Source organism: Coenobita brevimanus, chromosome 54 (assembly GCF_032717465.1).
Source record: "Coenobita brevimanus isolate Jiangsu-jjx chromosome 54, ASM3271746v2, whole genome shotgun sequence".
NCBI lineage: Eukaryota > Metazoa > Arthropoda > Malacostraca > Decapoda > Coenobitidae > Coenobita > Coenobita brevimanus.
The window spans coordinates 22303162-22321124 of NC_137007.1; the positions used below are offsets into that span (position 1 = coordinate 22303162).

The following is a 17963-nucleotide window of genomic DNA, read 5'->3' on the forward strand; positions in this document are numbered from 1 at the left end:
GGCCGGGACCATAAACAAAGCTTGTGTGGGGACACAGGTGTGATAATTCTACAGTGCAGTCTTAACATCAGTTCACCAATAAATGTTCAAGATTTTATTTCTTTATTTTTCCACTTTTATGAGTACAGTACATACAACGAATACTTCGGTAGTTAACAGAATGGTGCAAAACAGTGGCGGAATGGTGGCAGTCAGTCGGGGCCAGGACCGTAAACAAAGCTGATGTGGGGGCACAGGTGTCGTGATAATTTACCAATAAATATGCCACGTTGAGTACACCGCTTCTCGTCCGATCAGCGAAGTTAAGCAACGTTGGGTCTGGTTAGTACTTGGATGGGTGACCGCCTGGGAACACCAGATGCTGTTGGCATCCCTACGTGTCAAGTGGGGTTGGTGGAGGATTAGTGCCCCTCCCTGTAAAACAATTAACTCTAAGCCCTTGACCACCCCGTTTGGGATACATGGCGTCTGGCAATGGATGGATGGATGGATTTCTTTAGTTTTCCACATTTATGAGTACAGTACATACAAGAAATTATTCAGTAGTTAACAGAATGGACTTGTGCATTTTGCAGTACCGGTACTGCAAGGCATGGCATGTACGTGCATTATGACCATGGTGTGTGTTTACGAGGCAATATTTCAGGTGGAATCTCTTGGTGTGCCCCCTGATGTGAGTGGTGAGTACCTGAATTGTATTTACTGCTGTGATAATGATTGCCTTTGTATAGGTTTGAATATTAGAACTACGGGAAAAATCTGTAACCGGGAAGGTAAATTCCCCAAGCCGCCCGGTTAACTGGGATTGTACTGTACTTACTGACAGAGTTAGGGAAATAACACAGGAATTAGCTGGCAAAGAAGAGGGAGGTTTTACAAACGGAACAAGCTGCATTTGCGTAGTTCAGATGTTCATTCATAGGTCTACAGTGGAAAAGTTTCTAGAGCAGGGAAAGAAGTTATATGCGGCCTTCAAGGATTTGGAGAAAGCATATGACAGGGTAGATAGACAAGGAATGTGGAAAATATTGGGAATACCCTGTATATGGAGTAAATAGGAAGTTTGTTGAATGCCATGAAGGGTACATATGAGGGGACTAAATTTGCAATGTATGTGGATAGTGGATTAAGTGAATTTTTCTATTTCAATGTTGGACTGAAACAGGGATGTGTCACGTTTCCATGGTTGTTCAATCTGTATATGGATAGGGCTTTAAAAGAAATACGGGTTTCCTGTACACCAGGAAACCATTTACTACACTGGATGGTAACTATTTAACCAAATTATGGTACTTGGTGGTTTAGTGGGTAATTAAGGCGCTCTAATCGGATTGAGCCGGTAAAGGTTTATATCCAAGGGGTGGTTGGAGTTTATTGCTCATGTAATGCCACTCTCATCTTATATGTCAGGACCAACTTGCCTAGCCCTGGGCTCCTATGCTCCTCATGGGGCAGCACTGGATTAGATGATGAATGAATGAATACAAGATAGGGAAGTGTATGTTGAAGTGGCTTTAATGAGAGAGACGACGTTTGGAAACTCCCGGTACTGTTTTATGCAGATTGTAATATACTGTTAAGTGAAGATGGAGGGGAAGTGCAAGAGTTGGTGAATGAGTTTGGAAGTGTAAGAAACGGAATCTAAAAGTGAATGTAGGGAAGAGTAAAGTTACTGTCTTCGAGAGAATTGAAGTCACTGGATGTACAGTGATGTTGGATGATGAGGAAATACAAAATTTATATGCATTTAAATACAGTACCCTCGCGTCCAGCACGGTAATATTGTCATGCATGAGTCACGTGTTGGACCAAAAACGTGTTGGACTAACAATAGAGCTTATGGGGAAAAATGAATTATGTCAGCAACCCTCGGAAAAGTCACCCTAAATACCTACCATATACCTATACATATATTGGTACTATTGTAATTATAATAAATGGTACTGTGCTATGAATGATAACTAACCTTTTAGGATAGTGTTGGTGGGCTTGCTGGGAATGGAAGGTGGTATCCAAGGCTGTAGTTAGTCCTACTGGGTCCCTGGAGGATGGCTGCTGGCGTCACTAGTGGGTAATGGCTGTTGCTCCTCCTCAACCTCCCTCATAAATCCTTCGAAATCACACTCAGAATCACTATCGTCGTCCACAGCCATGGAAGGTCCTGCTTCTGCCTGTCCTAGCTCTGTAATCCTCGGCAAAGTGCATGCTTCTCACACTGTTGCCAGAGCCCTGTCTCATGACTGTGGAAAGTGATCGCTGTCGCTGACTCAGTAGAGAATAAGGAGAAGCAACTTTGTTTATAAACTGGTACGCACGCCGATGAGAAGGGTTTCAAAACGACTGATATTTATTCTAAAATATTAATATGTATTCAGTGTCAGGCTAAATGTTCAATGCCGTAGTACGATACATTCTCTGTCGAGTCGCCTGGGTTTTGGTCACACTGTTTTCCCCGTCGTATGCTTGGCAGGAATCCATCCAGATGAATTCCAAATGCCCGTGGTATCGTCGGCAATTTTACCACGTTACCGTTCCGATTTACCATCGTATCCTCGACAAACCTGGTATGAAGTGCCGTGTGATAGCCTTCGGCTGCCTGGATCTTGTCTTAAGTTTTTTATTATGATCACGTTGGCTTCATTCATGTCGTAGGCCTTGGCAATGTCAACTTTCCTCTCCCCTTTCTTCTTCCTCTCGATGCTTTCTAGCTTGGTGGCCTGAGGGAGGTGCCGACACTTCTTGGGGTTCTCAGAAGGCTTCCTAGGCATCGTGAGCAGGGTAAAATGCAGTAACAAGGGCAGAAAATGCAGCAAGAAAAAAGCACCTTCCAATGCAATTATGCGACTGAGTGGCTCTGTGGCGGGAGAAATGTAAACAAAACATCACGTGACGCCAGAAGTGTTTTTAATTGGGCGGCATCACGATCACGTCACGATAGCGGGCGGGGAAGGCTACTTGATCAGAAGTTTGTCATTGGCTATCATCATCATGGGAATGTCCAGTATGGCCGTGTTGGACCGGGGGTGATCGTGCTAGAGTGAACTCTGCGGATTTGGCCCACTTCTCGGAGCTCTGTGCGTGTTATGCTAACACACTCGTGTTGCAGTAATTAAATCGTATTAAATAATACTAATTAATTGCTCACCGTGCTGGACTCAAATCGTGCTGGACTAACGCGTGCTGGACGCGAGGGTACTGTACTTGGGTAGTCTGATGAGTTAGGATGGAAGTCTGGAGGATGAAGTGCTTGAAAGGGTACAACAAGGAAGAAAGGTTGCTGGTTCTTTGAAAGCAGTGATAAGGAACAGAGAAGTAAGCATGGAGGTAAAAATAGTCACTGCATGACAGTACTGTGAAGCCAACTGCAACGTATGGAAGTGAAGCTTGGACCTTGTCGGAAGGGCACAAGCAGAGAGTGAGAGTGGTGGAAATGAGTTATTTGAGAGGTGCATGTGGAGTTACATGGAGAAACACACTGACAAATGAGGAAGTGAAGGGGCGTTGTGGTGTGGATGTGGATGTGATAAAAAGCGTTAGGAGAAATACACTGAGGTGGTTTGACCATGTGGAGTGGATGGAGAGCGAGAGACTAATGAAGAGAGTGTATGTGAGTGAGATGGAGGGGGAGGAGATGGAGGGGGAGGAGAGGGAGGGGGAGGAGAGGGAGGGATGGAGTGGAGAGGCATATGAGAGAGGGGTGTGTGAGCTGGGAGCAGGACAGTTAAATGGCGGGGGATTGGGCGACATGGAGGTGATTTATTTGTGACCTTCCTTTACAGAATTAAGGCATCTGGCAATAGATAATAGATATGCAGGCTTTTCCTTCTTTGCCACTATATGGCACTTCCACTTTTCCCAAACACTGTTAGTACACTGTAATTCATGATTCTTTGCATTATTGGGTTTTGCTTTGGCAGGTTCTCATTTTCGTTATCATCTGAACCTGCACTTCAAATATTTTACATGCTCTAATGCATTCTTTTCTTTCCCATTTTTTGTTTGTTTCGCTGTCTTCAACTGCAGAGGATGGACAACCATCCAAGGGTATCTACTTACCTCTTCTTTCGTGATGCTGTTCCCTGATGTCAAGAACTGTGCAGGTGGTTCCATACTGTGTGTAGTGCTGACTCTTCTGGTTTCCCACTACATTGCATTGTACATGTTTTTGGTGTTGTCTCACTGGCATTACATCCAATATAGTTTAAACACCTTCAAGGGAATCTTGCCAAGCCCTCTGAGGTAGTGCCATGGTGGACACAAACCTTTTTAGGTGATCAATGAGACACTATGTTTCTTGTCCATTCAGACTTAATTCCGACACCTAGCAGCTTAGATGCCACTTTCAGACTGTAGGCCTCTCTGGCCCCTAACCGCATCTTGCTTATTTCCCTGCTCACAGTAGCAGTATCAATTAAAGACCAAACATTGGATTTGCTGACTCCAAATCTTCCCTGAACAAGTCAAACTCCTCATTTAGCAGCTAGTTACAATGCCCTCTCCAGGCATCTTTAATGTCAACACTGTCCACCACTACCTTTCCTTCATCATTCATCACACACTGCTCACCTATGATATCTCTGTTTTCCCTCTTCATCTGATTTGCCAACTTAAATACCCTATTCTTCCTTTCAACACTATTTATAGGTTATCCAGTAAAAGCTGTGAGGCTCACATTTTGCCTTGTATAATTTCTTTCTAGCCCTACACTTGGCAGCCAAGTATTCCTCTCTCTTACCACCCCCATTCCATTCCCGGAAAAGCCTTCTACCTTAACTGCAACTTCTACACCCTCATCACACCTCCATACTGCTTATGTCTTTATGGGCTCCTTGTCCATTCACACACTGAATCAGCAGATCTCAGGAGATTGTACTTGGAAGCCCTGTAATGTTTGCTGACACTTTTGTCAACAGTTCCCTGTTCAATCACAACTCTATTTTTCTCATTATAGAAGGCATCCCTTACTGCTTGTTTTTTACACTTCCATATTTTTTTCCTAATTGCATAGGTCCTCTTCTTCACCACCTGCTCCTTGAGCACCATATCACATATCAGCAATTTGTGTTGCTGCACCCACTACAACTTTAACATCCCTCACCAACCTCCTATCAGCCCTTCTGATCAGGAAATATGGAAACTATTTCCCTCAGACTCACATGTAATCAGCCTGTTCCCTCCTTTCCTAAAATACACATTGCATACAATCATGTTCACTGTCTCCCCAAATTCGAGTATCCTTTCCCCTTCCACATTCCTCGTAACATATGCACATCTCCCATGTACCCCTTCATATCCTTGAGCTGCTTCACCCACGTGACCATTTAACACCCCTCCCAAAACTACAATCTTATCATCCCCCATACCACTTACCAAACACATCATCACAGACTATCCTTTTCTACATCATCCAAGCCAGCCACTTGAGTATATGCCGATATAAATGAAATCATGAGCTTACTGAACAATATTTTCACTACTATAATCCTTTAATTCACTTTCATTACATTCATGACACATTCCACCCATTTTTCCTCAACCAATACACCCACACCACCGTATACTGTACGTCTACACTTTCCTGCCAAAATAGCTTATACCTACAGTCCCTTCTGGCAATCAATCTGGCTGATCCTCCCTTATACTGTATCTAACTTCCTGCAGTAACTAGTGTATACTGTATAGAGAAAAGTGTGTGCATCATATGATGCTCCTGGAGAGTAAGGGTTAATGGAAAAAGCATATTTCTCTAACAGTTATCTAGACAATGGAAAGAATGTCATCTGGAACATGGAAAACTATAAAAAAAATGAATAGAAAAAAAGTCAGGAGCACTGTATAGCATTCAAATATTCCACCATTTTTTGGCAAAAATTATCATGAGGATGACATTAAATACATGTAAAATCAATCCAAGAGAATTTATCTTTTAACAAAACTGAAGAGTCAGATGATGTTCCTCCAATAGTTTTAAAAAAATGTTCTCCAAAACTTGTTCCAGTTCAAGCTAAATTATTCAGACTATACTGTACATATATAATGTTCATTCCCTAAATCTTGAAAAGAAGCCTACATCCATCCAATTCCAAAGAAAGGTAGTTCCTCTAATCCCTGATCTATAGCTATCACACCTATTCTTAGTTAAGTATTTGAGACTGTCATTAATATCCACATTGTTAAACATCTTGAATCCAACAACTTAATTAGTGAAAGACGGTACAGTTTTTGCTATGAAAGATCCACTGTTGACACTTAACTTTGTTGCTCATATGGTCCATCAGTCAGTTGACCTGCATGTAGGGACCACTGCAGTGGTCCTCAATGTTTCTGAGGCTTCTGGCAGAGTTGCTGTGCCCTGTCATCTTTTGTTCCATTGATTTCCTTGTCTCAGTGCTGGGAATATGACAGTGGGGGTGGATGATGTGTGTTCAAATTTCCATTCAGCTGTCTGATGATGGTGTGCCACAGGGATTGGTTCTGGCGCCAGCCTTATTTCTCAATCATGCTGGTGATCTCTTGTATGTCACCAATGGTCCCACCCACTCAAATCCAGATGAATCAAAGCTCCATGTCCCTTTACACTTAACCAACCATTTACAAAGTCTGATATTTTCAACTTCCAACTCAGCACGACAATATCCATAAATTAAAACTTGTCTAAGATCACTGAATGCAGATGAAATAACACTGTCTCATTTAATGCTAGGAAAACCAAATATATCCAGTTTACTAACAGAAAGATTTTACCTGATGCCTATATTACCTTCAATGCAACCAATATTCCTATCTCTAACTGAATAAAAATTCTTTGTGTTTCACTGAACAATACTAACAGTTGGAACTCTCACATTAGATCACTTTGTAAAACTGCCTCAAAGAAATTTGGATTATTGTACAAAGTCTGTAACAATATTCCTGCAGTATCTGTATTGGAGTGACTCTGGGAAGACTGTATTAGAAATACTGGACAAAATACAGAACAAAGTATTTGACTAATTAATAATTCAGCTATTACAAATGAGGGGTCACATGACGTAAGGTGTTCTCATGCCAAATCATAAAATACCAGAAAACAGGTTCAAAGCTCAGCAATAATCTCGCAACCTTAACTTTTCAAATTTTGATGGTAAAATGTTCATTTTCTTTTTCTAGGAAAGGTTTCTGAGTGTAAATTGTGTGGCTAATAATATTCTGGCCATATCTATGAAATTCATATTACAGTAACAAGAAGCGGTGCTAAGGCACAGCAAATCCGTCCCCTGCTGTAATTTTAGTCCTATCTATCTGTCTATTGCCAGATGCCTTAATCCCATACGGGGTGGCCACCAACAAATCGCCTCCACGTCACCCTGTCCCCCACAATTTCACTGACCTGCTCCCAACTCACACCCCGTTTCTCATTTACCTTTGCACTCCATCCCTCCTTGGCCTTCCCCTCCCCCTCTCCCCCCTCCACCTCACTCAGATACACTCTTCTCATCAGACTTTCACTCTCCATCATCTCCTCATGGCCAAACCACCTCATTGTGTTTCTCCTAACACTTCCTATCACATCCACACCACAACGCTCCTTCACATCCTCATTTGTCAATTTGTCTCTCCATGTGACTCCACATGCTCCTCTCAAATAACTCATTTCCACAGCTCTCACTCTTGACTTGTGTCCCTCCAACAACATCCAAGCTTCACTTCCATACGTCAGAGTTGGTATCGCAATACTGTCATGTAGTAACTTTTTCACTTCCATGCTCACTTCCCTGTTTCTTATCACTGCTTTCAAGGAACCAGCAGCCTTTCTTCCCTGCTGTACCCTTTCAAGCACTTCACCCTCCAAACTTCCATCCTTGCTCATCACACTACCCAAGTACTTAAACATACTCACATTTTCCATTTCCTCATCATCCAACCTCACTGTACATTCACTGACTTCACTTCTCTCGAAGACCATAACTTTACTCTTCCCTATATTCACTTTTATATTCCGTTTCTTACACACTTGTGGTAGGTGGGGGCGCTCACCATCCACTCACTCAATGTAGTGCTGCTCTCGGGTGTCTGCCCTGTCCTCTCCTCCATCCTTCTTTCCTTCCATCTTCTTCTATCTTTCTTTCCTTCACTCTTTCCTCATCCTTCTGCCTACGGGTGACTTTACACTCCCTTTTCTGTCTTTCATTCCTTCATTCTTTCCTCATCCTTCTGCCTACATGTCTTTCATTCCTTCATTCTTTCCTCATCCTTCTGCCTACATGTCTTTCATTCCTTCATTCTTTCCTCATCCTTCTGCCCATGCATGACTCTACACTGAGTGACAAGCCAAATGATTTCCTGTACACCAGGAAACTATTTACTATGCTGGGTGGTAACCATATAACCAAATTTTGGCGCCTGGTGGTTTAGTGGGTAATTATTGTGCTCCAATCGGATTGAGCCGGTAAAGGTTTATATCCAAGGGGTGGTTGGGGTTTACTGCTCACATAATGCCACTCAGGGATGAGTGAGGTTGGTCACTCTCATCTTAAATGTCAGGACCAACTGCCTAACCCCGGGATGATGGATGGATGGATGGATTCTTACACACTCTCCCAAACTCATCCACCAAGCCTTGCAGCTCCCCTTTGTCTTCACATAACAACACAGTATCATCTGCAAACAACAGTACAGGGAGTTTCCAAACAAAGCCCTCTCTCATAGGGCCACTCCATCATCCACTGCCCTACCTTGTAACTCTTTTATAACCCTAGCCATGTACAGACTGAACAACCATGGAGACATGACACATCCCGTTTCAACCCAACACTGAAAGAGAAAAATTCACTCAGTTCACTATCCACATGCACTGCAGCCTTAGCACCTTCATACATACTCTTCACATCATTCAACAACTTCCCATCTACTCCATATATCCTTAATACTTTCCACAATCCTTGTCTATCCACCCTGTCATATGCTTTCTCCAAATCCTTGAAGGCCACATACAATTTCTTTCCCTTCTCTAGAAAGTTTTCCACTAAAGATCTCAGAATGAATACCTGATCTACACAACCTCTTCCCTTCCTAAAATCTCACTGTTCATTTCCAACTATTTCCTCTGTTATTTTCCTAACTCTGTCATTAAGTATCCTACCATATACTTTCCTATTACACTAAGAAGACAAATGCCTCTATGATTACCACACACTTCTTTTTCCCCTTTCCCTTTGTACACAGGAATAATTATACCTGACTTCCAATCCTCCGGGACTCTACCATCCTTCCAGGCCAATCTGCACATCTTCCACATCCATTCTACTACTCTCTCTCCCCCATGCTTCAGCATTTCACCACACACTCCATCAATTCCTGGGGTTTTCCCCATTTTGACTTTCTTCAATGCTTGCACAATCCATCCTACTGATTTCTTCCTTTTTTCTAACACTTCTCCTTCTCCCAGCCATTCCCCAGCCACTTATACTTGCATTACTTTCATTCTCTATGTTCAGCAATTCCTTAAAGTATTCTCTCCACCTGCTCACTTCTTCTCCCTTCTCCACTAGTAATCTACCATTTTCATCTTTCACTCTCCTACTATCTTCACTGCCACCCTGTCTAACTCTCTTTACCTCTTTCCAGAGCATTTTCTTACAGTCCCTCCACTTTACACTCAAATTCCTTCCAAATTCCTCATCCACTTTCTTCTTACTCTCTCTTACTAATCTTTTCATCTCTCTCTTCCTTTCTACATATAACTCTCTCTTCCGTCCCTCAACTTCTTCCTCACCCCTATTTCTCATCCATTCATTATATGCTATCTTCTTTTCTGCCACAGCCTGTCTCACCTCTTCATTCCACCATGCTGTTCCTTGCACCCCCTTTAATCTTCTCTTCATCCTACACATCACATCACATGCTGCACATATTTCTTCTGTGAATATCTTGCACACACCTTCCACGTCCCCCATCTGCTCCAATTCATATTTACCCAATCGTTCCTCCACTTCTCTCTTATATTCTGCCCTTTTCTCATCCTCTTGTAACCTCTCCACTCTCCTTGCATCTACTTCTTCCTCCTGTCTTTCCCTTCTTCTAATTCTCCATTTTACTTGGACCTTGATTGTGACCACTACTAGGTGGTTGTCAAAAAGTCCACTCCCCCAGCCTCTATATGCTCTTACATCCATGACACACATTCGGATCCTTTCATCCACACACACATAATCAATTACTGCATTCCTTTCATTCAGTTCACCACCCATCCTTCTCATCACTCGCCATGTATACCTGTGGATCATTTTGTGCCTGATGAGGGTGTTGGCTATCACCAACCCCCTCCCGGCACAAATGTCCACTAAAGCACAGCCATTCTCATCTATCTCAGCAGGCACACCCCACTCACCAACTACTCCATCCACCTTCACATTCCCTACTTTACCATTCATATTACCAATCAAAATCACTCTCACTCCTTTCAAACTTTTCCAAGCACACACTGACATATAAACACAATAGGATATCTCGTCAAAGATGTGACATATCAAATTTGGAATAAATTGGGTGAAAACTAACGATTTTATGCCCATTTGAAATTTTAGGCCTGACCTACCCGACACTGTCCCCCCTACCGCTAACTGGGGGGTGACTCCCTGAAGTAATGAGGTATGTTATAGGATGCAGATTTGAAAGATGCACCTTTATGTTCTGCTTTCATGTCAATATGGCAAATTCAAAAGGAGTTATAGCTAAAAAAATATTTTCCCCATCCCCATTTTTTTAACATTTTTGGGCCTACAACCTGGGCCTTGGCCCAATTTGGCCCAAAATTTAATCATATGATTATAAGGTCATAGCCCATCATCCCTGTAATTTTAGTCGAAATCGCACCAGTACTTTTCTTGTAAAGTTTTTAACATCCAGTCACACAAACAAACACACAGACAGACAAACCAAGTGAAAACAGTACCCATACCCAAGCCCCTCCGAGGCAGGGACAGGTAATAATTTTTATTTCTATCTATCTATCTATTGCCAGATGTCTCAATCCCGTTTGGGGTGGCCACAAACAAATCGCCTCCAAGTCGCCCTGTCCCCCGCCATTTCACTGCCCTGCTCCCAACTCACATCCCCCTCTCTCATACACCTCTCCACCCCATCCCTCCATCTCATCCTCGGCCTCCCCCTCCCTCTTCCCCCCTCCACCTCACTCACATACACTCTCTTCGTCAGTCTTTCACTCTCCATCCTCTCCACATGGCCAAACCACCTCAGTGTGTTCCTCATAACGCTTCCTATCACATCCACATCCACACCACAACGCTCCTTTATATCCTCATTCGTCAGCCTGTCTCTCCATGTGACTCCACAGGCTCCTCTTAAATAACTCATTTCCACTGCTCTCACTCTTGACTTGTGTCCTTCCAACAACGTCCAAGCTTCACTTCCGTACGTTAGAGTTGGTATCACAATACTGTCATGTAGTAACTTTCTCAATTTTTCATTTTTTTTATTTTATTATTATTATTCTGCTAAACTTTCAACCCATTTTCTGGCAAAACTTCACTATATAAGCAAAAAACACCATCGATTAGAATGAAAATAAGTACCATTAAACAATATGAATGTGCTAGGGCCCCCCAAAAGCCCATACAGGTAGAGAAAAAAAAAGTACAATTAATCCAACTCCCAACTTTCCACTCCCTCTCTCACGTCTGTCTGTCTCTTGGGCTTCCTATGTCTGTTTCTTGCTCTCTATGTCTGTATGCATGTACTGCTCTTGTTATAAGTAAAGGTGAATAATGCAACAGCAGAAATGCAGTAAAAAATACCATTGTTATTATTCAGAGTAATGATGAAAAAAAAAAATCTTAGTACACTCACCAAACACCAGAGATTGGTATTTGAAGTTCTCAGCAGAGGCAATCCAAACGCTGTTGTCCACTGTCAGCCATAGTTGTCAACAATGAAGGCATAGGTGGAGAGGAGGGAGGGTTGACACTAATACTTGATGACACCAGTGCGACAAACAGCCGGCACATGGTCCAGAGCGTTGTTGTCAGGTTCATGCTCTGGCTCTGACTCATACTCAGCGTGTTGATGCCTCTCTTTTGCCTGCCTCAGCTCCTCCTGACAGTAAAGGAGACTGTTGAACCAAATTCGGGCCTCTGACACAAGAAAGCTGAGGAGACTTTTGAGGTCGTTGCACTTCTGTGGTGTCAAAAGGTGCTCAGTGGGGTACTTGGGCATCCGTGCCACATTGGACAAGTCAAACCTCTCCCGTGCATACTTCGTCCTTCCCTTCATCACTCGCACCTTGGTGATGTTGGTTGGAGTGTCATCAAGATTGTAGCCATTCATGATGTAATAGCCCTCCTGAAAGGTGATGTCAGCCACCAGCTGGCAGGCTTGTGAGAAGTCAACTGCCTGACATTTTGTAATGTGGGGTCAGGGCTTTGACATCCAAAAAGTCCTCCCATTTCATGACCACAACAGGGAACTGTCTTTTGATGGAGGAAGCTATAACACACATGCACACCTTGGTGCTAGAGATGTATGTAGCAGAGTGGGCCTCCTTCTCAATCACACCAAACATACAGTCACAGGGCAGGAATGAGTGGCCAGACTTCATAAAGATGAACTCAGCCCTAAACAGATGCATGGTATGCACTTGCTGCAGGGCCATTAGAATCACAGTCATGGTTTGTTCTGGCCCCCACAGTTATCAAAGAACACACGAAGAGTGGTGAAGTTCTGCTGTTGCTGGTTAATCTTTATCTGAAACCACTTGATCACACTGCTGGCCACCTCTTCTGACCCACGCCTCCCTGTCACCTCGTCCCACACAAACATAGTGGCCTCCTCCTAGTTGACCTATAAATGCAGAAGTTGTAGACCCACAACTTCCACTTATAGTAAGCCACACCAGCTCACAGCCATGGGCAAGTAAGCACTTGTTGCAGGCCTATAGCCACTATCTTGACTTTCACTGAGTCACTGGAGAGTGCCATCTGCTTAACCTGATGCACAATGTCTCGAGGGACTTGAGCACCAACCTTGTGTACTGCCAGCTGGTCTTGAATGTCGGCAACATCATAGCTGGCATTCTTGCAGTTCTTGATCTCCTGATTAAGCTTCTCACATGTTGAACAAACATCTGTCTTTGGTGGCTGGAAGAGGTTGTTGTACTCTCACATGAACACTGTACTATAGAAGAGCTCTAACACACTGTACTGATCATTCCAGTTCTGGTTAATCCAAGTCAAATAGTTCAAACAGAGCTCAGTGATGCTGTTGCAGGCCTCCAGGTAATGTCCTTGAGGCGTTGTGGCATGGGTGTAGTGACTCGCAGTGTCAGGTAAACCTTACATGCACTCATGCACAAGCTCCAAGGTACACCCAGTGATGGCATGTGGAGAGAGATTGTGTCCATGTTTGTCAGGCACTGTGGTCCCATTGGATGACTCACGGCACTTTTGCAGGAGAATGGCCATTTTCTTCTCGCCCAGCCCCTGGATGGATGCAAAGGCAGAGCAGCACACTTTGATCTCCTGGTGCTCCACTTTTATGTACACAATGTGGACTGGCCTGAAGTTCACCTCCACATGTGTGCAAGTCCTCTTAAATGCCTCATCACAAATCAGGCTTAGAAGGTAGGCATTCTAGGCACTGTGATTGCCAACTGCCCAAAAACTGTTAAAAATTTTGTCTCTTGTTTCTCTACCCATCTTCTCAAAGCACCCATCATGGCACAGAGAACTAACTTTGCATGCTTCCACAAGTCTGTGTCGTAATTAACATATTCCTGCCCCGTATTATGCTTCTGCTTGGCCACATTCTTCCCCCGCTTTTCTGGCTGCCTTACACAAACATGGCCCATTTTTTATGTGGGTAGTGGGAACACATTTTTGACGATGACCTGTTGCACATCGTTGCCACCAACACAACCACAGCCAGCAGCATTTATCAGCTCCACCTGCACCAACATCACCATGTCCATCATCTACACTGCACACTATCACCATCAACTCAAAACTATTACAATTACTAGAACCACTTCCAGTATCACCACTAAGGCTGTAATCGGGGTCATCAACACTATCATCACTAACGCAGCTATTTCCCTCAGAGGTATCACAAAGTCTTTTAACATTATTGCTATAGAACGACTTCACCACAAAACCACTGTTTTCACCAATTCCTGTGACACCAAGAACACTTTCATCACTATCACCAGCACGACGGGACACAGCTGCCCCAGTAGTAATGCACAAAATTCCATAAAAGCTGCAAAAGATAGCTGTAAAACAGCAAGAATTCCTTTTTGCGTGCTACAAACAGAGCACAACAGTAAGGACTGACAAATGACGCAGCAAAAACTCCCACCAAACACACCACCACATACGGCCAGCCAAACAGTATGCGAGGCTCGCAACCCGGCTATGTTCTCATTGGCTACGACCAACACACACACACGTACACACACAGGCACTCACTGCCAAGATGTGCTCCTCCGCTCCCATATCACCGCCATAGCTGGGTGCATGAGGCAACCTTATGCTTCGCAGCCAGTCCTGGGTGAATGGCAAGCAGCTAGCATTAGGATGATGTATAATACTATTTTTGATGGACTTTCTATCATACTTCCAATGGCTGAAGGTGTTCTCATCCAAGACTACATGATAGCGCATGGGTGAAAATGGTGTTATCCAACAAAAACGCATTTTCCGGCCAGTGGTCTGTGAACCCCTTCCATCGAGCAGCCCCTCAAATGAACTAACTCCCTTATAAGTACAAGAAATGTTTGCTTCCCTTGCATTAGTTTACATATACTTTTACTGTAAATGCCCAGATGAAGTTGCATCCATTGTGCCACCTCTCCAAGCCTTCCCCCATGCTACATGGGCATCTGGCAGCACTCATGATTTGACTGTCACACTGCCATATTGCAGAACTTCTATCAAAATTCCTTTATTCTCCAAAAAGCTTCTCTTGGGGATACTGCCATATTGCAGAACTTTTCCTATAAAAATTCCCTTATTCTCCAAAAAGCTTCTCTTGGGGATAAGCTTCTCCAGATTAGCTTCCCCCAAAATTTTAACTGTCAGGAGTTCAAGTCAAATTGTTACAAATTCATCTGTGAATGAAGGACACCTGTAGCCCAAAGTATGGACTTTTTTTTTATACATAGTTTATATGTTCTTCCTCCGTCTGTTCATCTTCTGTTAAAAAAATATAAACATATTCCTGGAAAATAACAGATGCCATTCAATAAAACTGTTTCTAGATATGACAGCTAAACATTCTTAGGGGAGTAGTTGAGCAAGGATGGACAGCTTTTTGGTCCTCGTCTTTATCTGATCAGAACAGGGAATCAGCTTGATGGGGAAATAAACTGAAAACAATTTATTGATAAAACAAAACTTTCTTTAAGTTGTTTATCTACAGTGATAATTATGTAATTATGAGTTTTCATTTGTCAAAATGAAGTGATTGGTATACATACAAAGGCATAAACCATACTGGAAAATGAAACCATTATTATTTTAATTACTACATATCTAAATGCCAGACAACAGTTAAACAGCGATTAAGAAAAAAAAAAAAAAGGGCAGTCTGGGAAGTATGTGGAATACCTGAAGCCACACAGGAAATGTCATCATACCAAAAGTTTAAGCAAAATGGGTGTTTTTTGTTTTAATATACTGTAGATGATGTGCAAAACATTTATATCATCATCATCATCATCATCATCATCACCATCGTCATCCAGACCTCCTTTCCCACCCTAAGGCAGGGTGGAGGAGTAGCAATGTCCAGACAGCCCAAATCTGCCCAACCCAATAGGCCATGCTTCCATTCAATCATCATTCAAGCCCCTGGAATCCTGACTCTATCGGATACACCACAAACATTCACCACGTTCTGTAGCTTGACATAAACATATCCAATAGAGTCAATCTGGACGCTGCCACATTAAAAATGGGGTGCCAAATCCCTGATCATGCGCTTCTCCTCACAACATTCATCCAACCAGCTCGATCTCTTGTCAGTTCCCTAGCATCACCAACTTCCAAACCTCTCTTCCTCACACACCATATCTCTCCACCTTCTCCTTGGCCTACCTCGCCTCCTCCCTTCTTCAAATTTGCTCAGATATACCTTTTTCACCACTCTGTTGTTATCAATTCTTTCCACATGACCATACCATCTCAGTACACTCTCTTTGATTCTGATGTCCACCGATCTCCTCGCTCCACATCTTTCACGAATCACATTATTTTGTATCCTATCCACCCTATGTACTCAACATACATTCCTCAGCAGTCCCACATCCACTGCTCTTACTCTTGACTTTTCATGCCACACCATAGTCTAACATCCATATGTTAAAGTTGGCACTAACACTCCTCCATGTAAGCCTCATGCAGCTGCAACATTCAATCCTCTGTTTCTTATCAAGGCCTTCATTGCACCAGCTACTTTTCTTCCTTGTGTCACTCTACTTTCCACTACTTTATAAATAAGTGAAAATGGTGGAGAGAAATGGCAGCCAAAATTAACAATCTTTCTAGACATGCTACTGACTCAATTATCATCATCACCATTATCATCTAATCTTTCTTCCACCTAAGGATGGGGTGAGGTAGGGTCAAGAAAACAAGGAAAGAGCAAGCAAGTAAGAGGGAGAACTATCAACACGACATTCAATAAAATGGGCCAGACTCATTCACATTATTCAAGATTCCAGAATCCTGCTCCACCTCATAAGCCTAACCATCTGCACATAATTTTTGTGCATACTCATTTACAGATGCACTTTACAATACCTACGAGATAGCCAATTAATCAACGATCAAGTTAGAAATGAATTTAAAAACTCGTCATTTGCTCCTCCAGACATACTTCATCCAACTCAGTCCCCTGTCAGTTCATTACCATCACTAGCTTAAATACTTCACTTTCTGACACACTCCTTTACCATATCTCTCCACCTGTTATTTACCATGCCTGCTCCCACCTACTAATTCAATCTAAGGTGTCCCTTTCACCACCCTATCTACATCCACTCTCTCCACATGACTACAACATTTATGCAAACTCTCTTTCATCCTGCTATCAATGGACTTCTCTAATCCACATCTTTCACAAATCACATTATTTCTTTTATCCAATTTATGAACTTTACAAAAATTCTTTAATAATCCCACTTCCACTGCTCATATTCTTCACTTTTTGCTCTCATGCCATACCAAACTCTTGTCACGAATTCACGACATTGTTCAGTCGTCCCTCATTTATCCGGACACTCATTATCCAGACATGCTCAGTATCCGGACACTGGACCTTGGCTCTATTAAACCATTATCCAAATTTACTTGCTATTATCCAGACATAAAAGTGCCTAAGAACTCGGCTGACCAGCCGACATGTCCAAACATTTGTTATTGTGCCCGCTGGGCTCAAGCCGTGAGCAGGAAGTAGTCTGTAACCCACAACCAGAGCTATAATGTCTGTCCGCCACTATACTGAATGGTCGAAGTCACACACTCGTCCAATCACTCCCAATGAACCTCCAGCACCAGAGGAATACAACTGTAACCTGCAAGTGATGTCAAAACGTACATATGCATTCCCACTGAATGTCCAGTATTACATGAACACCTGGCAAACTCTTTCCCAACTGCCACTAAGATTGCAACACAGACCACAAGCTGCAAGTACATGTTCGGTGACAGCAGCTGTCCGCCTCTCTACCAAACGTTGAATGTCACGCAGCCACTGGGCTAACTCTTGCCTGTCTGCCACCACCATCGAACACCAAGCCACGAGTACATGTTTGGTGACAGTGGCCGTCCACCTCTCTACCGAACATTGAAAGTCATGCACCCTCCAGGAGACACTCACACTCACACAGTTGAGGCATCAGAGAGGCAACATATATACCACCTCACTCTGCACTGGCCACACCTAAATAGTATCTTTATATGAGTCAAGCT

General features: G+C 43.0%; 1 protein-coding gene and 1 pseudogene across 1 annotated transcript in view; one reads left to right on the forward strand and one right to left on the reverse strand.

Moving 5' to 3' along the window:
- Positions 1-17963, reverse strand: part of LOC145401055 (guanine nucleotide exchange factor DBS-like) — a 1269176-nt gene that overhangs the window by 245518 nt on the left and 1005695 nt on the right. The window lies entirely within an intron of this gene.
- On the forward strand, positions 252-370 carry LOC145401163 (5S ribosomal RNA; annotated as a pseudogene).